This window comes from Salvelinus sp. IW2-2015, linkage group LG8 (genome assembly GCF_002910315.2).
Source record: "Salvelinus sp. IW2-2015 linkage group LG8, ASM291031v2, whole genome shotgun sequence".
NCBI lineage: Eukaryota > Metazoa > Chordata > Actinopteri > Salmoniformes > Salmonidae > Salvelinus > Salvelinus sp. IW2-2015.
The window spans coordinates 50447862-50470013 of NC_036848.1; the positions used below are offsets into that span (position 1 = coordinate 50447862).

General features: G+C 41.4%; 2 pseudogenes; both read left to right on the plus strand.

The window, feature by feature from the left end:
• Positions 1-7778: 7778 nt before the first annotated feature.
• On the plus strand, positions 7779-8910 carry LOC139028184 (uncharacterized; annotated as a pseudogene).
• A 492-nt stretch (positions 8911-9402) lies between these two features.
• Positions 9403-21157, plus strand: LOC139028185 (toll-like receptor 13; annotated as a pseudogene).
• Positions 21158-22152: the final 995 nt, after the last annotated feature.

Here is a 22152-nt window from a genome sequence, read left to right on the forward strand (position 1 = left end):
GCTGCATCTTGGTCCACTTCTTTCGGCGAGCGTGACAAGAGCATATCTGTCAATATATTTTCTGACTAGTTTGAACCCTGTCATTTCTTCCAATTCTTCAATTTTTCTTTCCAGATTGTCGAATGTGTTCTAACTTTTTCTTTTCAACAAATCAGAACCACATTTTGAAAAATATTTTGTTTACTGATTCAACACAGTTTTAGGAAAAATAATTACAACATAATCTATCAATCTGTACTTCAAGTTTAGTTTTAATCATTGTGCTTTCTGTTCTTTGACTGCCTGCCATGTTATTGCATGCAGTCAACACTTAATATGTCAATCATGTTAAACACAATTCATTCATCATTTGTCTGTATTGTATTTTTCATGCATTCAACATGAAACACAATGAAGATTGATTGAATAAAACTGTCAGTAATTATTGTTATTGTGGACAGTGGCTGGCTTACCATGGAATTCCAACAGCTATTCGTCCCCATTTTGAGTCATGCAAGTATTATCAACTGTTTCAAAGACTCTGACAATAACTATGGCTAAAGATATATTAGATAAACAAGCGTAACAACAAATGGTGGATCCGCTAGACTTCGTTTCTTTTTAGTCAGTCTGGATAGAAAAACTAGATATTTAAGGAGGAGGAAGGTTAAGAGTGAAAGTGGTTCATAGAGAATAAAATTAACCTCAATGTTATAAACTAGAAGGAGATGATTGTATTCCATTTCCTTAGACAGCTCTTGGATCAGTCTATCGTGGGTTGTGTGTGTGTGGTGTGTGTGTGTGTGTGTGTGTGTGTGTGTGTGTGTGTGTGTGGTGTGTGTGGTTGTGTGTGTTGTGTGTGTGTGTGTGTGTGTGTGTGTGTGTGTGTGTGTGTGTGTGTGTGGGTGTGTGGGTGGGTGTGGGTGTTGTGGTGTGTGTGTTGTGTGTGGGGGGTGCATGCGTGCGTATTTATGTAAATCTTTGTCAAGTTAAGGACACAAATAACCATACTACATCTCTCTGGTGGGGGAATATACACACTAAAGATGAAAGACTGTGACAACTGCCTGTAGTCAATATCTAATGACCCTAAACATGATTGTGAGAGGACACACACACACACACAAATGACATGTTATTTGTCACATGCGCCGAATACAACAGGTGTAGACCTTAAAGTGAAATGCTTACTTAACCAACAATGCAGTTTTAAGAAAATACAAAAATAGAAATAAATAAAAGATAAGAATAACACATAATTAAAGAGAATCAGTAAATAACAATAGTGGAGCTTTATACAGGGGGTACCGGTACTGAGTCAATGTGTCAATGTGCGGGGGCACCGGTGTCGAGGTAAATGAGGTAATCTGTAGGTAGAGTTATTAATGTGACTATGCATAGATAATAACAGACAGCAGCAGCAGCATAGAAGAGGGGGGGGGGGTGGCGAGAGGGGGCAATGCAAATAGTCTGGGTAGCCATTTGATAAGGTGCTCAGGAGTCTTATTGCTTGGGGTAGAAGCTGTTTAGAAGCCTCTTGGACCTAGACTTGGTGCTCCGGTACCGCTTGCCGTGCGGTAGCAGAGAGAAAAGTCTATGACTAGGGTGGCTGGAGTCTTTGACAATTTTTAGGGCCTTCCTCTGACACCGCATGGTATAGAGGTCCTAGAAGGCAGGAAGCTTGACCTCGGTGATGTACTGGGCCGTACGCACTACCTTCTGTGGTGCCTTGCGGTCGGAGGCCAAGCAGTTTCCATACCAGGCAGTGATGCAACCAGTCAGGATGCTCTCAATGGTGCAGTTGTAGAAACTTTTGAGGATCTGAGGACCCATGCTAAATCTTTTCAGTCTCCTGAGGGGGAATAGGTTTTGTTGTGCCCTCTTCACGACTGTCTTGGTGTACTTGGACCATGTTAGTTTGTTCGTGATGTGGACGCCAAGGAACTTGAAGCTCTCAACCTGCTCCACTACAGCCCCGTCGGTCCTCCTTATCCTGCAGTCCACTATCATCTCCTTTATCTTGAGCACGTTGAGGGAGAGGTTGTTGTCCTTGCACCACACGGTCAGGTCTCTGACCTCCTCCCTATAGGCTGTCTCATCATTGTCGGTGATCAGGCCTACCACTGTTGTGTCATCAGATAACTTAATGATGGTGTTGGAGTCGTGACTGGCCGTGCAGTCATGAGTGAGCAGGGAGTACAGGATGGGACTGAGGGGCTCCTGTGTTGAGGAAGTCCAGGATCCAGTTGCAGAGGGAGGTGTTTAGTCCCAGGGTCCTTAGCTTAGTGATTAGCTTTGCTTGCACTATGGTGTTGACCGCTGAGCTGTCGTCAATGAATAGCATTCTMACATAGGTGTTCCTTTTGTCCAGGTGTAAAAGGGCAGTGCGGAGTGCAATAGACATTGCATCATCTGTGGATCTGTTGGAGCGGTATGTAAATTGGAGTGGGTCTAGGGTTTCTGTGATAATGGTGTTGATGTAAGATATGCCCAGCCTTTCAAAACATTTCGTGGCTACAGACGTGAGTGCTACAGGTCGGTAATCATTTAGGCAGGTTATCTTAGTGTTCTTGGCCACAGGGACAATGGTGATCTGCTTGAAACATGTTGGTATTACAGACACAGACTGGGAGAGGTTGAAAATGTCAGTGAACACACTTGCCAGTTTGTCAGTGCATGCTCGCAGTACACGTCGTGGTAATCCGTCTGGCCCTGAGGCCTTGTGAATGTTGACCTGTTTAAAGGTCTTACTCACATCGGCTGCGGAGAGAGTGATCACACAGTCATCCGGAACAGCTGATGCTCTCATGCATGTTTCAGTGTTACTTGCCTCAAAGCGAGCATAGAAGTTATTTATCTCGTCTGGTAGGCTCGTGTCACTGGACAGCTCCGGCTGTGCTTCCATTGGTAGTCTGTAATAGTTTGCGATCCCTGCCACATCCGACGAGCGTCGGAAGCCGTTGTAATACGATTCGATCTTAGTCCTGTATTGACGCTTTGCCTGTTTGATTGTTCAACGGCGGGAATAGCGAGATTTCTGATAAGCTTCAGGGTTAGAGTGTACCCTTCAGGTCAGTGCAAATGTTTCCTGTAATCCATGGCTTCTGGTTGAGGTATATACATACAGTCACTGTGGGGATGACGTCATCGATGCACTTATTGATAAAGCCAGTGACTGATGTGGTGTACTCAATGCCATCAGAAAAATGGTCCTGTAGTTCAGCGTCTGCTTCATCTGACCACTTATTTATAGACCGAGTCACTGGTGTTTCTTGCTTGAATTTTAGCTTGTAAGCAGGAGGATAGAATTATGGTCAGATTTGCCAAATGGAGGGCGAGGGAGAGCTTTATATGCGTCTCTGTGTGTGGAGTTAAGGTCGTCTAGAATATTTTTTCCTCTGGTTGCACATTTAACATGCTGATAGAAATGAGGTAAAACTGATTTAAGTTTCCCTGCATTAAAGTCCCCGGCCACTAGGATTGCCCCCTCTGGATGAACGTTTTCCTGTTTGCTTATGCCGGTATACAGCTCATTGAGTGCAGTTTTAGTGCCAGCATCGGTATTTGGTGGTATGTAGACAGCTACGAAAAATACAGATGAAAACTCTCTAGCTGGATAGTGTGGTCTACAGCTTATCATGGGATACTCTACCTCAGGTGAGCATAGCCTCGAGACTTCCTTATATATCGTGCACCAGCTGTTGTTTACATAAATGCATAGGCCCCCCTGTGTCTTAACAGACGCTGCTGTTCTGTCCTGCCGATAGAGTGTATAACCCGCCAGCTGTATGTTTTTAATGTCGTCGTTCAGCCACGACTCTGTGAAACGTAAGATATTACAGTTTTTAATGTCCCGTTGGTAGGATATACGTGCATTCAGTTCATTCCACTTATTTTCCAGCGGTTGAACATTAGCTAGCAGGACGGAAGGCAAAGACACATTAGCCACCCGTCACCTGATCCTCCCAAGGCACCTTGATATTTTTCTGCAAAATCTCTGTTTCCTTCTCCAGCGAATGGCGGGGATCTGGGCCTGGTCTGGTGTCTGTAGTATATCCCKCCCATCCGACTCATTGAAGAAAAACTATTTGTCTAATCTGAGGTGAGTAATCGCAGTTCAGATGTCCAGAAGCTCTTTTCGGTCATTAGAGAGAGTAGCAGCAACATTATGTACAAAACAAGTTACGAACAACGCGAAAAAACGAAGAAAATAGCTGGTTGGTTAAGAATAGAATAGAATAGAATAGAAAAAATAAAACAAAAAGTGATGGATTGAGGACAAATTCTTGATCTTTGTTTTCAATCAGACACCAGAGTCATTTCATTCTCTGGAGTCACAATTCGTTCCTCGTGGCTCATAGGGTCATGATCTATAATAAACTAAGATAAAAGGGTAAGACGGCAGCCATCCCCTCCGGCGYCACAGTCTTGTACAGTTAACCTTGTGGGGACACACAATTCAGTCCCATTCAAAATCCTAATTTCCCTAACCCTTAACCCTAACCCATACTCTTACCCTTACCCTTACCCTAACCCTAACCCTAAATTAAACTAAGCCTTGCTCCTAACCCTAACCCTTAACCCTAACCCATACTCTTACCCTTACCCTTACCCTAACCCTAACCTTAACCCTAACCCTAATTAAACTAAGCCTAGCTCCTAACCCTAATCCTTAATGTAATTCTAACCCTAACACTAATTCTAACCTTAACCCAAACCCCCCAGAAATAGCCTTTGACTTCGTGGGGACGTCGTCAGTGTCTCCAAGCCATATCCCATGTTGTCCCATGTTATGGAAACTAAAAGGTGACAATCGTGAACAACAATTGTGTTAACTGTGGATACACATTAATCCCTCACCCTTCCCTCCCTGTAATCTCTATCTAATTTAGATGGTGTGTTATGAGCTACTAACTGACAAGTAATTATCATAAGTAATGCATAGATCCGTTAAGCCATATCTGGATATGCCAGAAGACATCATGTTAAAACGAGAGCTTGGGATTATAAGATTCTATCTGCAGATGATTCTGAGATAATTGGCTTTAAAGTATCGAAACCTCATTGATTTGAATGGTGTCAGCAATATTTATCTTGTATTCTATGTCAATAAAAACATTTGGACAAAAATGCAGATAGAACCTTATAGTCCCAAACTCTCGAAGAGCTACTAACTAATAAGTAATGACCAGAAGTAGTGCATAGATCCATCAAGCCATTTCTGGATATGCCAGAAGACATCATGTTAGCAGCACATTGAGGTGCATTAACTCTGTTCCTCCTAACCCTTCTAGGTACTCTGGAACACCCGTGTGTAAACACCCGTGTGTAAACACCCATGTGTAAACTTAGGACATTCAGTACTGAACATTCTGATTGATGACATCACAATCGGCTGATCAGTCAGAACTCAGAACTGATTTCTAGAATAGAACTCACAGAGATTTTTTTTCTCTGTTCAAACAGCCCTCACAGTGGGAAGTCATTTACCAAAAGCAACTGTGCGTGACCAACTGTATAAGAACAAAATAAGCGACATACTACCCCAAAGAAGCCACCTCTACCATAATTGACCACATCTGATATTGTGCAAACGTTGCTTTCAAAGTTTTCCAAACGTCGCTTTAGCATTTTAGCTCAAATGACACTGACTGTCGCTCCCTGAGTCTGTGTTCTGTCAGGCTGACAGAAAATGCCCCAGGAGATTCCTGCACAGACACGCACACGCACACGCACACGCACACGCACACGCACAGACACACACAAACACACACACACACACACACACACCACAGACAGACACCACACGCACACACACACACACAACCACACACACTACACACACACACACACACACACACACACACACAGCACACACACACACACGCGCACGCACGCACGCACGCACGCACACACACACACACACACACACACACACACACACACAACACAACACAACACACACACACACACACCACACACACACACACACACACACACACACACACACACACAGAAGTTCCCTCATATCAGAGGAATGCTGCTCAGACACATTTGTGTTTTGTTAGCTTGTTAGAAGGTCATCTAAACATAAAGTGACGGAGAAAAGAGAGGCTGTTCCGGGTTAGGTGTTAGCTACAGCACACTTTCTGAGGGACAGGAACACACACACATACACATACACACACATACAGTTGGAAGTTGGAAGTTTACATACACTTAGGTTGGAGTCATTAAAACTTGTTTTCAACCACTCCACAAATGTCTTGTTGACAAACTATAGTTTCGGCAAGTCGGTTAGGACATCTACTTTGTGCATGACACAAGTCATTTTCCAACAATTGTTTACAGACAGATTATTTCACTTATAATTCACTGTATCACAATATCACCTCCACAAATCTGGTCATCCTTGGGTGCAATTTCCAAACGCCTGAAGTACCACGTTATCTGTACAACAATAGTACGCAAGTATAAACACCATGGGACCATGCAGCCGTCATACTGCTCAGGAAGGAGACGCGTTCTGTCTCCTAGAGATGAAACTACTTTGGTGCGAAAAGTGCAAATCAATCCCAGAAACAACAGCAAAGGACCTTGTGAAGATGCTGGAGGAAACAGGTACAAAAGTATCTATATCCACAGTAAAACGAGTCCTATTCACTTTTAGCTGAAAGGCCGCTCAGCAAGGAAGAAGCCACTGCTCCAAAACCGCCATAAAAAAGCCAGACTACGGTTTGCAACTGCACAACTGTACTTTTTGGAGAAATGTCCTCTGGTCTGATGAAACAAAAATAGAACTGTTTGGCCATAATGACCATCGTTATGTTTGGAGGAAAAAGGGGGAGGCTTGCAAGCCGAAGACATCATCCCAACCGTGAAGCAACTGGGGTGGCAGCATCAAGCCCTGACCTCAATCTTATAGAAAATGTGTTGGCAGAACTGAAAAAGTGTGTACGAGCAAGGAGGCCTACAAACCTGACTCGGTTACACCAGGTCTGTCAGGAGGAATGGGCCAAAATTCACCCAACTTATTGCGGGAAACTTGTGGAGGGCTACCCGAAATGTTTGACCCAAGTTAAACAATTTAAAGGCAATGCTACCAAATACTAATTGGGTGTACGTAAACTTCTGACCCACTGGGAATGTGATGAAAGAAATAAAAGCTGAAATAAATAATTCTCTCTACTATTATTCTGACATTTCACATTCTTAAAATAAAGTGGTGATCCTAACTGACCTAAGACAGGGAATATTTACTAGGATTAAATGTCAGGAAATTGAAAAACTGAGTTTAAATGTATTTGGCTAAGGTGTATGTAAACTTCCGACTTCAACTGTATATTCACAGGGGCCTAGTAGGGGTTTAGTAAAAAAAAAAGGCGATTTGAAGTTGTGGAGTAAATTGTGTAGATCATTATCCTTTTCCATGAACATAGATTAAATCTGGTCTTAGACATTGAGTTAGCTTTTTATTCCAGGACTAGGCTTAATCTGTGTCCAGGTAACCCTTATTAAGTCAGATCTTCCTTTTTGTTTTTTACTGTAAATCGGATTTCATCTGTTAAATTTTCAAATGCTTACTAGGCACAAACATTTTAAAATGTACATTTAAGATGTTTAATAGTTTTTCAAGGAACTATATGTTTCAATAATTTAATAGCTCTTTCAAACACCTTAAAAAAAATWGTTTTTTTGTCTATTTTAGATGTGAAAACATCTTGAGGGGAACCTCACCAGGCTCCAATGTACAGTACGTTGTGCACCAGCCACTCAAGTTCCTAGTGTTGTAACTCAACATGGCTGCCAGGAATGGGTTTTTCTGCTTTCTGCTGTATGTCTGGCTTTTTGTTAATCCAGTAAGGGGGTATTCACTGAAACACTGCACCCCTGTTCAGAATAAGGTACTCTAGAAAATAGGAACCTACACACCATACCGGAAAACTTTCCCCCAGTCGTGAGATCTTTAGACATTTTCTGTAATAACATTTCAGCAATCAAAGGGTTTAAAGGTCTAAAAGTCCTCAAATTCGGGTCCATGTCCAGTAATGTGATCTCTCATGTTGAAGACGGCGCTTTCTACCATTCTAGTTCTGCAGCAACTAGACCTGAGCTATAACAAACTCACCACCATCTCAGACCACATGTTTCAGGGCCAACTTCTCAGCGCTGAACCTGGAAAACAACCTGACCATACCTATTGAATCATTATCCCTTCAGTCTCTCTCAAGTTTACTGGTAGTGAACTTAGGCAGCAACAAAATACATCATCTAAAGGATGTTCAGCACCTCTTACGTTTAACAAATCTACATTAGTAGGAACAAATGTTCCTCTTTTGAATCAATGGAAACATTAAAGGGCTGATGTTGCTGGATGTATCTTGTAATCCTTTGGAAAAGTTCAGTATCACAGCAGATGTTCTCCCGAACCTTAAGAATTTAGACCTCTCCTACTGTGTCCAAAATGGAAGCATGGAATGGGATGTGGCGGACAGTTATTTTCTGAGTGACATGTACAAGCTTGACTTGAACGGTGTCCAGATGTCTTTGGAGGGTATGAGTATGGGGCTGCAAGGCCTGAACTCCTTGTTAGCTTCTCTGGCGCTTTCTAATTTAGGGAAAAATAAATACCCCTATATCAAAGTTCTAACCGATATTGCCTAACACATACCTAGCTTGGGCAATGGGCACACTTCTACTGAAATATGACATCAGTTTGTATCTGAGGAATTTCTCCAGTATTGAAGTCAGCCAACAAAACTGGATTTATCAGATAATAATATGTCTGATCTGTCTATGTCCTCATTCAGATCTCTTAAGCAGCTGACATATCTATGACTGTGCCACAACAAGTTTTCATCTGTTCTCTCCACATGGGAAATCCTTGATCTCAGTTGCAACAGTATCAATAATCACATTTTAGTCAATTAGCAGACGCTCGTATCCAGAGCGACTTAAAGGAGCAATTAGGGTAAAGTGCCTTGTTCAAGGGTACATTGACAACGCCTTGTCATCTCTGGGATTTGAACCAGCAACCTTTCAGTTACTGGCCCAACAGATTAAGCCTCTATGCTTTACTGATCAGATTTGGCACATTTTACAAGACTCATAGAACTGTCCATTTACAGTAATACAATTCATAATCTAGAAAATGATGTCTTCCAGGATTTAAAGGCCTTAACGGTCCTAAAACTGGTAGAAAATAGTATCCTGAACATGAATAGTGCTTTCAAAAATGGTTTGGAAAAACTAGAGATCTTGGAGATTGGAGGAAATAAACTAAACTCCATTGGGAAAGAAGACTAAAAGACTAAATGCAAATTACCAGTATGAATGACAGAGCCTTTGAGGGATTGGTCAACCTTACAGATCTCATTCTGTATGGAAATAAAATCCCTTCAAGAGCAATTAGACAACTATAAAATGGACAAACCCTCGCTAAACGCTCCACCGTTCTTTCACTTGTCATCTCTTGAATATCTGAAAATCTACAGCCAGTGTCCAGAAGGAATGCATAATCTACTATCAAGCTGTCTTGAAGGTGAAGTCTTTATTAACAATATGGTTAAGGAATCTCAGTATTAAATCTCTGCACCCAGACACATTCACTTACACACCCCAGTTGATGTACCTTCACATCAGCAACAATATATTCACAACTCTCACTCCAGAACTGTGTTACCCAATCCTAGAACTCAGGAAAATCTTACTGTTAAAATCTGCACAGGAGTCTTTAGATTTCCTTATAGGAGCCAATTATTGCAAGTGTTCCACTTGCAAGTAAGAAATAACGAACTTACAGCTATCAATGAGATAGTGATGCATTCTCTCCCTTCTTTGAGTTACCTGAACCTGAATAATAACTTCTTTAATTGTGACTGCAGCAATGCTTGGTTCATTCAGTGGGTGATAAACAAAATCCAAATGTAAGTTCTGAGATGGCAAGTGGTCTATACCTAGTACCTCTTCCTGGCTTATCTCTACGACACTAAACAGAGATGCAGCTTTGATTTTTTGTATTTAACTAGGAAAGTCAGTTGAAAACAAATTCTTATTTACAATGACGGCCTACCACGGACAAATCCCTAACCCAGACAACCCTGGTGCCAATTGTGCGCCGCCCTGTGGGACTCCCGATCACGGATGGTTGTGATACAGCCTGGAATTGAACCATGGTCTGTAGTGACACCTCTAGCACTGAGATGCAGTGCCTTTGACCGCTGCGCCACTCGGGAGCCTCAAGTTAATCAGTATGACACCTTCATCTCCTACAACGACCATAATGAGCCCTGGGTCATGAGGGAGCTACAGCCAGAGCTGGATGGGTAGCAGGGTTGGAGGCTATGTTTGCACCACCGTGACGTCCAGCCAGGCAAACCCACTATAGAAATCATCACAATCATCACACATCTAAGAGTGGTTTATTCACATACAGCTAGCTAGCATACAGCCAAAGATGCTCCTTGTTATATCTGTGATACAGCGGTGCTGGTACATCCAGGTACCTCCAAGTGAATGTGACCTTGTAACTAGGCAACGATAATCAACAAAACATTCCATCTTTAGGCTAGTGTTCAAAATATAAGCCAAAACACTGGCTCTGGCTGGAGAAAGTTTGTCATAAGCATTTAGGGATAACTTCGCAATCTAATGTCATCTTCAAATATGTGTTCTTGTGTCCACTGCCAGTGAGAATCTGTACTGCAGAGAGGTAGAGGAGGAAGCTTATGTTGCTGATTGCATTTCATTCTCAGTACATAGTCATAAACATGCAGGAAAAAATTACTGAGAGACACATAATTTACGAATATATTGTGGATGTTATGAGCCCTTTGCTGTTCACACAATAAACCTATTTTCAACAATATCTCTACCGTCACACAACGCAGATGAAAGGGTACAGGGTTAGTTATCATAATCTTGGCGCACACTGTTCATGCAACTACACAACATTATTAGTTGGCTAACTAGTGTTCTACAAAGCAATAGCAATGGTGGTCCAGTAGCAGAATGTGTATGACAGAGAATTAGCAATTAGTTCTTTATAAGGATCTCCATGGTGTACTGTATGTACGCACCATATAGGACGTGAGGAACATGTGTTTGTGACATGCTAGGGTTTTGCCCTGCATGCCGTATGCAGTGCTTACAGGTAAGAACACGGGAACATGGATGCTGAAATACATGGGTAGGTGAATGCAAAGTTAGAGCACAGGTAGGGTTCTAATTATAGGGGGACTGGACATCACAATAGTAACTGAAATATCGATATCAATGAACCCCCAGTCAATGGGGTTATCCAACCCTGAGCAAAATAGTAGTGGACTACAATACACCTGTAGGCTTTCTGTAGATTGGAATACATTTTATTCCATTTCAAAGTCTGTTTGCAATTGTGTCCTAATGTCTTCATGTTTCTGCAATGATTAATACAAGTTTGTAATATTCATATCTTTGTCATTTCTGCCTAATTTGAACTAGAAAGTTATCCACTTGCCAATGCTAGCTAGCTGACAAGCTAATGAACCAAAACACTAGCTAGTTTGCAAGATTAAATTCACATGATGATCTTGCAAGTAAAGCATGGTCATTGAACATACTGGAGGTTGAGAAAGTATCAGAACTCAGGATTAGACCCAGACGCAGACAGCTAGAATCACAGATGTTTATTGACCAAACGGGGGGCAGGCAAAAGACAGGTCAAGGGCAGGCAGAGGTCTGTAATCCAGGGCAGAGTCAGTAAGGTACAGAACAGCAGGCAGGCTCGCGGTCAGGGCAGGCAGAGGTTCGTAATCTGGTCAGAGTCAGGCAGGTACAGAACAGCAGGCAGGCTCGGGGTCAGGTCAGGCAGAATGGTCAGAACCGGGGAAACTAGGAAACAGAAACTTGAGAAAACAGGAAGACGGGAAAGCACACTGGTAAAACCTGACAAGACAAGCCGACCTGGCTACAAACAAACAGAGAACACAGGAATAAATGCACAGGGGATAATGGGGAAGATGGGCGACACCTGGAGGGGGGTGGAGACAAGCACAAAGACAGGTGAAACCGATCAGGGTGTGACAGTAAGAGTGCAATAGCTTACTGATGTTTTTCTGAAGGAAATGTGCCATATCATATCTTTTAATCTGTTAATTCATGTGAGGATTCTCTGTCTCCTTCACCAAACTGTATCATTCACTGACATTTATTTTAGATCCAGATTTACTAAACCCAGATACCTATTCAGCCACTACCTGTGTGTGTGTGTGTGTGTGTGTGTGTGTGTGTGTGTGTGTGTGTGTGTGTGTGTGTGTGTGTGTTGTGTGTGTGTCCTCCTTTGCACTGAGAGCGATCTCCTGTGAAAACTCAAAAGGTCACTGAATAAACTGTTATGTGTGTTATTGTGTTTCAGTGTGCGTGTGTGCCTGTGTGTGCCTGTGTGTGTGCGTGTCTGTGTGCGTGTCTGTGTGCATGTGTGTGTAACCCCTGCCACGGTTTGCGTGTTGAACAGACATCAGTGCTAGGTCCTCCCGTCCCACAGGGTTGTTTGAATCTTCTCAGGAGACCCACACTCTCCTCTCCTCTCCTCTCCACCCACACACACACACACACACACACACACACACACACACACACACACACACACACACACACACACACACACACACACACACACTCTCTCATCAGCACACATGCGTGATTAGGTTTCTACCATCTGTGAAATATGTATGACTAGCTGAGGGAAGGCGTGTGTGCTTGTTTGTGTAAAAGGTGAAATATTAAAGATGGGGATGTGTGAAACTCACTCCTCACCCTGAGGTATCGCCCCTTTTGCCATTGAAGAAGGTCTTTTCAAAAGTGCAATGGGTTGGAATGCTTCAGGATGCCAGTCATGTGGGTTTTGAGTTCTGAGTTCGAGACTGTATGAGCCGATCAGGGGAAAGCGGTAACCACTAAGCAAGCAGCATGACGTTGTCCTTGACATTTGCATGCACTGCGTGCCTGAGTGTGTGTGCGGACGCGCGTGCGTGTGTGTGCAAGTGGGTTTTCATATCTGTCTCCTTCATTGACCATGGTATCCTCTATCTGTTATGTAACTGTAGTGTGGCCTTATTAGGAGGTCCCTATTCTAGTTGAATTATTCACATATGGTGTTTGTTCCCTGTTAGCTACGCCTCGCTGCTATACATTCCACAGGAATTACACCCAGTTTACTTTCTCAATCTTTTTATTTATTTTTATTTACTTCACCTTTATTTAACCAGGTAGGCAAGTTGAGAACAAGTTCTCATTTACAATTGCGACCTGGCCAAGATAAAGCAAAGCAGTTCGACACATACAACAACACAGAGTTGCACATGGAGTTAAAACAAACATACAGTCAATAATACAGTAGAAAAATAAGTATTTAGTCAGCCACCAATTGTGCAAGTTCTCCCACTTAAAAAGATGAGAGAGGCCTGTAATTTTCATCATGGTACACTTCAACTATGACAGACAAAATGAGAAAAAAATTCCAGAAAATCACATTGTAGGATCTTTTATGAATTTATTTGCAAATTATGGTGGAAAATAAGTATTTGGTCAATAACAAAAGTTTATCTCAATACTTTGTTATATACCCTTTGTTGGCAATGACAGAGGTCAAACGTTTTCAGTGGGTTTGGCGATGAGTATGAAGCGAGGGCCAGCCAACGAGAGCGTACAGGTCGCAGTGGTGGGTAGTATATGGGGCTTTGGTGACAAAACGGATGGCACTGTGATGGACTGCATCCAATTTATTGAGTAGGGTATTGGAGGCTATTTTGTAAATGACATCGCCGAAGTCGAGGATCGGTAGGATGGTCAGTTTAACGAGGGTATGTTTGGCAGCATGAGTGAAGGATGCTTTGTTGTGAAATAGGAAGCCGATTCTAGATTTAACTTTGGATTGGAGATGTTTGATGTGAGTCTGGAAGGAGAGTTTACAGTCTAACCAGACACCTAGGTATTGTTAGTTGTCCCACTATTTCTAAGTCAGAACCGTCCAGAGTAGTGATGCTGCACGGGCAGGCAGGTGCAGGCAGCGAAGACAGACAGACAGACAGACCAGACAGAACAGACAGACACAGACAGACAGACAGACAGACAGACAGACAGACAGACAGACACAGAGACAGACAGACAGACAGACAGACAGACAGACAGACAGACCAGACAGACAGAGACAGACAGAGACAGACCAGAGACAGAGAACAGAGACAGAGACAGACAGACAGACAGACAGACAATCCCACCCTACAGAGACAGACAGCACAGACAGCACGACCGTACAGCAGTCAGTGACCATAAGAACAAAGGCATACACTGACACAGAGGAAAGAATTCCAATGAGAGACTTGCCGCAGTATTGTGTTTTCACAGCCTCTGAAGACCTTGAGTAAAGTGTAGAGTTAGAGTGTGTGTGTGTGATTATTATAAGAGTGCACAGGGAGCATGTACTGTATATATCATTTCACTAATTGCAGTGCTCTACTGTAATTACAATGCTATAGGGACACACTGCTCTCAGATCACATTATTTAAAGCCTTCATCCAGCTTCTACTGTCCATCATACAATACATACAGAGTTCTTATCTACTGTACTCCCCTCCCTCTCTCCTCTCCCTCCTTCTTCTCCTCTCCTTCTTCTCTCTCTTCTGCATGTTGGTCTCTCCTCTTCTCCATATCTCTTCTCTGCTCTCTTCTTCTCTCCTTCCCTCCTTGCCTTGTTTCAGAGAAACAAATAATAATATTTTTTTGCTTTATACTGTACATGTATCCGCCTCACAGTCAGAGAAATAAGTAGTACTGCTAGGTTTTACATTAAATCAAAGTTAAATGTAACAAATAACTACATTTTTTATAAGAAATGTACAAATGATACATTTGTAACATCGATATTTAATAACCCATTACAGTAACACACAAAAAATAAATGGTTCTATCTTGTGCCAAATAATGGTATTTTGGCTTGTAACCATAGCGGAACCCTTTTTGGTGCTATATGGAACCTTTTTTAAAAGGTTCTATGAATAACCATGGTCATAAGGTTCAAAATGGAACCTGTATGGTGCCTTAAATAACCATTTCCAAGGGTTCTATCAGTAAGGGATAAACACTACATTGGAAATAATGGACAACGCAAATGTGTCCAAGGTAATGTACAGAACGGAGAAATTTATCCCATTTGTTGCCAAAGAAAACAATAGGAAAGCACACATTTACCGGTAGAATAATTTCATGTTTATGAGCAAATTCATACTTTCTCATCTTTTGGGTGCTAGAGACGTGACCCAGTTGTTCGTTCTTTATGTTCCATTGCCATGCTAAGTGGCCACGTTCTTACCCCTTGCTTGCTGCTAACTAGCCAACTAGCTACACAGTCACAACCTCTACCTCCATTACGTTTGTTTAAGCTGTTTATCCCGATTATAGCACAGTTGCCAAAGAAAACAATAGGAAAGCACACATTTACTGATATTAATCTTTTTTTTTTTTTGCTCTTTTTTTAAAAATAAGTTTATAAATTCATACATTCATATCTTTTGGTGGATAGAGACACGACCCAGTCGTTTGTTCGATTAGTTCGATATTTTAATCATCACTAAAATATGAAATAACAATTTGTTTAACTGCAAAGAATCATTGGAGGGCTCAAAGGGTTATTTGTATGTAAAACATTTACGTTGGACATTTAGCAGATGCTCTTATCCAGTGTAACTTACAGTAAGTGCATTCCTCTTAAGATAGCTAGGTGAGACAACCACATATCCCAGTCAGAAATACAGGATACGAACATTCCATTCCAGCTAAACAATAGATAAATAGAGTTTTGCAAAAAATTACACATCTAAAATCTAATAATAAAAAATCTGAAAACAGTCATATTTTACACACACATGAAGGTACACATAAGAAATCATTTCTGGCCTCCCGAGTGGCGTAGCGGTCTAAGGCAATTGGCCCTGCGGTCGCCAGGTGTACAGTGTTTCCTCTGACACATATGTGTGGCTGACTTCTGGGTTAAGCGAGCATTGTGTCAAGAAGCAGTGCGGCTTGGCAGGTCGTGTTTTGGAGGACGCACGGCTCACGACTTCCGCCTCTCCTTGGTCAGATGGGAGTTGCAGCGATGGTACAAGACTGTAACTGGATTGGATATCACGAAAAAGGAAAAATGAAAAAACACAAATATGTGGATATAGCATTTTGGAAATAAACTTCAAGTGTCTGAAACTCTATTGGAGGAATAGGACAACATCAACAATAAAGTCCATAATTTGGTATTCTGCATCCGATGCTGCCTCAAACACATTAGCCTCAGCTAAGGCTGTCTCCGCCTCCTTTTCATGCTGAAGAGCCTCTATTGTGGCCTCCTTATGGGTCTCCTCCACTTTAAGCTGGGCTTTCTTAACCTTCACCTCTAGTTTGATGCTCTTGCTGTGCTGCTTCAGCCTTGGCATCAGCTTCTAATGCAGCCAAGCTTGCTGTAGACTTGCAGGGGCATCTTAATGATTTAGATGAAGATAACACTCTGACCTCTGACCTGCTTGCAAGGCCCCTACATTCCGAAGCTGCCATTTGCTTTGGACGTGTGCAAAAGAGTAGAGCCGACTGGATATCTTGTCCTCTAGAGGATGCAATCATTGTTGAGTGTCTTTTTACTGTTCTACTCTCGCTAAAGAGTCCCCTTCTTAAGTTCAGCAGACAGATACATCCGGTACGGCTACTGTAGTGTTGAAGAATGATTTATTGCCACCTCTTCATAGGTACAGTAATAGTGACTGAAATGAGTAAAGCTGAAAAATAGAAAGAAAAGAACAATGAGTGTGACTTATTCTATGTGTCATGACATTGGCCTGTGGGTAAAGTTTATGACCCCCCCCATAAATACCTTTCTCCCCTCTCTCTCTTGACTCTACTGAATTACTCTTGAATAGCCTTTGTTAAACATAGACAGTCTGGGAACATCAAACAGTGGGGGGAAAGGAACCATATTTCGGTAAGAGAACCCGTTGAAAATATGCGTTGGTACTTAATGAATATGATTATCTGTTCGGTTGTCATCTGAGACATTATGACTGATGACAGGACGACATAAACTGTATCTGGGAAAGTCTACACATTCTAGTCATCAGATTCACATGGAATTGTTGTGCAATTTAAATCTTTGAATATGAAACTATTTGTGAAAAGATTAAATGTAATTTTAACTTCCAAATGAGAGAATTGGGTTTCCATAAGGTTAGAGCTCTGCTCAATCAGTGGCCCGCCCCTGTGAAGAGACATGGGTTATAAACTATGAAACACACCCTTTTCTCCCTCCACTATATAAGCCCTTGACGAAAATGTAGCCTTCTTTTCCGAGGACGATAGGACGACGGTCCCTACGTTAAAAAGGACTAACATGTCAACTACAACTTGATATCATAAGGTGAATGCACCAATTTGTAAGTCGCTCTGGATAAGAGCGTCTGCTAAATGACTTAAATGTAAATGTAAATGTAAACTACAGAACTAAGCCAACATCAGCATGAGCTTTGGTTGTGAACGGTATGAACTTTGAACTCTTATTCACTAAAGAAGTGAGACATCCTAGCCGTTGAGTTAGCAACAGCAGCTGTAAACGTGGGCTAGGAAAGGACGGACGACGTATCCTGTCTAACACACAACGAAGATGCTACAACGTATCCAATTTACCACCAGAGACATTCTTCCGAGGACAGGAAGATCTCTGTTGGCCAACACGGCCAGCATCTACGACCAACCTACCGAAGCGCAGCTCAGAGTAAATATTTATTGCATTTTCCTTTTCCAAATGGGTGGTAATTTAGAATGCATAAGATACTGTATTTACGATAGCACAGCTTCTCCCTTTGTTCCTCAGTCTTCCCGCCCTCCTTTTGTGTAACCAGCCGTCATGTCGGCTCCGTCCACCAGGGACGTTTTCTGTATGACATAATTTGCATTCTGTGTATATGTAATTCTGTGTGATTAGTTAGGTATTTAGTAAATAAATAATTAAACCCAATTTTGTATTGCTGATTCTGTTAGCCAGGGTTCGTGAAGATAACCAAGAATTTACAACTTTCAGATGAGACTGAAATAAGGTGACGATTAATATTGACTGCTATTGATGTAAAATATTACTAGGTCTTTCAGAGTTTATTCAGAAGATAACAGCTCTATAAACACTCTTTCGTGGTGCCCCGACTTTCTAGTTAATTACATTTACATGATTAGCTCAATCAGGTAATATTAATTACAGAGAAAGGATTTTATAGAATAGCATGTCATATCACTTAATCCGGCATAGCCAAAGACACGATATATGCTAGCTGAATACTAGGCTTAATTCTCAATATTTGTATACATGTTCATGAACACAGAAATATGCAGCCTTATGCATTAAATTGGAGGTAAATAATTACCCAAAACATGACAAGATCAAATGCACTGAACAGATATCCATGTGGCTATCAAAAAGATTCATAAATCTCATTAAAACGATCATCAGTACAAAATATCATCATGAATTGAATGCCAAATATGTTATGATTAATTTTACTTTCAGACAATGTAAGGGATCAATATCATGCCAAATGTATTTGTAAATGTAAATCACCAATCCACAAATGTAAACACTTTCCAAAAATGTAACTCATCAACCCACAAATGTAAATCATCAATCCAAAAATGTAAATCATCAACCCACAAATGTAAATCACTTTCCACAAATGTAACTCACTTTCCACAAATGTAAATCGCCATCCACAAATGCATTGCACTACCCACAAACAAACACCTTTTGATTTGTATTTGTAAATTGAGGGCCTTAAGTAAAATGACTGCCATAAAGATTTGCGCAAACATGACAGATTTGGCAAACCTGCAACTCCATATTTGGAAGCGCTTAGGTCACCTGACTTTTGGCAGGGATTTGACGACAAGAAAAAGACAAGTTCTCATGTGTAGACAAGAAGTTCTCACACTTAGAAAAAAGTTCTCATGGTAAAAAGCGATTTGTAGTCGTAGAAAAAAAGTTCCCATTGATGCTTAGAAATCGCTTTGTACGGGTACAAACCTTTTTTCTATGAATACAAATCACTTTGTACACTTGAGAACTTTTTTTCTATGTGTGAGCGCTTCCAAATATGGAGTTGCAGGTTTGCCATATCTGTCATGTTTGCGCATATTTCTCCTATGTGCAAATCTTTAGGCAGTCATTTAACTTAAGGCCCTCGATTTACAAATGCAAATCAAAAGGTGTTTGTTTGTGGATAGCGAATTGGATTTATGGATAACGATTTACAATTGTGGAAAGTGATTTACTTTTGTGGAAAGTGATTTACATTTATGGATTGGTGATTTACATTTGTGGAAAGTGATTTACATTTGTGGAAAGGGATTTACATTTGTTGATTGGTGACTTACATTTGCGAATAAATGTGTCATGATATTGATCCCATAACAATGCTTCTACAAAATGCAAGAAGGATGGAGTTTGAAAAAAAAGAAGAATGGAGTTTGATAAAGAAGGATGGAGTTTGATAAAGAAGAATGGAGTTTGATAAAGAAGGATGGAGTTTGATAAAGAAGGATGGAGTTTGATAAAGAAAGATGGAGTTTGATAAAGAAGAATGGAGTTTGATAAAGAAAGATGGAGTTTGATAAAGAAAAAAGATGGAGTTTGATAAAGAAGATGGAGTTTGATTAAAGAAAGATGGAGTTTGATAAAGAAGATGGAGTTTGATAAAGAAGAATGGAGTTTGATAAAGAAGGATGGAGTATTTGATAAAAGAAGATGGAGTTTGATAAAGAAAGATGGAGTTTGATAAAGAAGGATGGAGTTTGATAAAGAAGGATTGAGTTTGATAAAGAAGGATGGAGTTTGATAAAGTCTGCAGCTCCTCAGTGTGACTTCACCATTTTGGAATGTAAACAATTCTCCTTCTACAGGATTTAGCACATTAAACAAACAACACACATCAACACAGGAAGGTGGCCCCCAAGTGGTCAACAATGGAGTTACAGGATAGCCTAAAGGAACTACAGAGGCCAGAACGTTTGGTGTTTTGTTGATGTCACTGAGATTTCTTCTTCTAGCCATGGTAGCCAAAAATAATGGTCAACTGGAAATGTCTGTACATTACCCTAAGCTTGATGGGATGTTAATTGCTTAATTCAGGAACCACACCTGTGTGGAAGCACCTGCTTTCAATATTTGTATTCCTCATTTACTCAAGTGTTTCCTTTATTTCGGCAGTTACCTGTAGTAACATGTTTTTTAAAGATATTTGTCATTTAGAAAACAACATCAATCCAGCTATGAGCCTAAGCACTTGTCTGTTTCTATAGCTCTACAGCTTCCCAAAACAACAATATTCACTTTCCTTACTGTGCCCCTCGGTTCCAGAAGAAGTTATTAAACGAGCATGAAGAAACTTGTTAGCCGTCAAAGTGGCAAATAGATGGTTGATCTACGAGGAAACAAACCTGCAATAAAACACATTTACGATCTCAGTTAAAATATTTCAATTTAAAACCCAGAATTTATGGTCCTGAGCAGTTTCTTTTTAGCAGACATAACTGCTGCTATAATTATGGTGGAATATAAGATACATTGTGACTGTAAAGATTAGATTAGAAGTTTAATAGTCACATGTACAGGGTTGCGGGGGGGTGGCAGCCTGATGGTCTGGGGGTAGAAACTATTGGCCAGTCTTCCAGTTTTTGCCATGATGCTCCTGTACTGCCTGCATCTTAGTGTTGGAAGCGGGGAGAACAGGCCATGGCTCAGGTGGCTGGGATCCCTGATTATCTTCCTGGCCTTTCTGTGACACCTGGTGTATTCGGCTGAGTGTACCACCCTCTAAAGAGCCTTGCGGTTTGCGGTGGTGGAGTTGCCGTATCAGGCTGTGATGCAGCTCGACAGTATGCTCTCGATGGTGCTCCTGTAGAACACTGTGAGGGCACTCAGGGACAGGCCAACTTTCTTTAGCATCCTGAGGTGAAGAGTCGCTGTCATGCCTTCTTCACCACGATTTCCGTGTGGTTTCACCGTTTCAGCTGCTCGGATATGTGTATGCCGAGGAACTTAAAGTTTTTGACCATTTCCACGGCAGCCCTGTTGATGAGGGTGGGGGCATGCTCAAGAGGCTGAGAGGAAGAGACTGATAGTCGGACAGTTTATGGGTGACAATTGTAACTTACCTCATTAGAGAGAGAGCGAGAGAGCGAGAGAGCGAGAGAGCGAGAGAGCGAGAGAGCGAGAGCAAGAGGGAGAGGGACAGAGAGAACATCATGGCACACATTTGTGAGTTTTCGGTGGCACTAGGGACATCTTGGTACTTTTACATAGTCCACATCATTAAGTATTTGCCTCAGGACTGTAAGCATGTTCAGTAACAGACAATTAAAGAACCCTTATCTTCAACCCTCCACACTCAGGATAGACAGAAAAACAAGGTACTCCTTATAATTGAATGAACAAATCAGACCTCGGACTAGTGATTTAGAACATTATACTGAAGCTTTAATCTGTTACTCTATCCACTGGCCGGGAGCATTAGCTCTCTCTAACCACAGAAGGCCATGTCCAACACATACCGAAAGCATGTACAAGTGGATAAAACTGATTAATCAATACATTTCCTCACAGCACGACCTTGGAGTTGCCATTCAACTCTGGCTGTTATGATGATGTGTCGGTTAGTTTTCTTGTCTCTCAAGTACTCGATCCTCCTTCACAGCGCAGCTTTCCTTAGAATAAATCAATGTAAGTGATTTACCATCTCGAAAGCTCTGACGCCATCTTATGGACATCTAGCGGGTTTGCATTTGAAACTGTTTCATTTATTTTATTTAACGTTTAACTAAGTAAGTCAATTACAGTTTTTCCCAATTGTTTACACACTAAAATTGGAACTTGAAACGCAATCACCAAAACCTGAAACTCATGTAGCAAATCCCTAAATAAAGTCTGCAAAATTGCAAGCACAATTCCTGCTTGGCAAACAGTTTTCAATTCTATATCACACTTTTTGCAAAACACTACACACAGTTCTCTACATTAGGCACAACATTCAAAATTAAAATCTCTTTAGTCCCTTTGGAAAGCAACGCCAATCACAATGTCAAGCTCTATACACCAATTGGCAACACCCACTCCT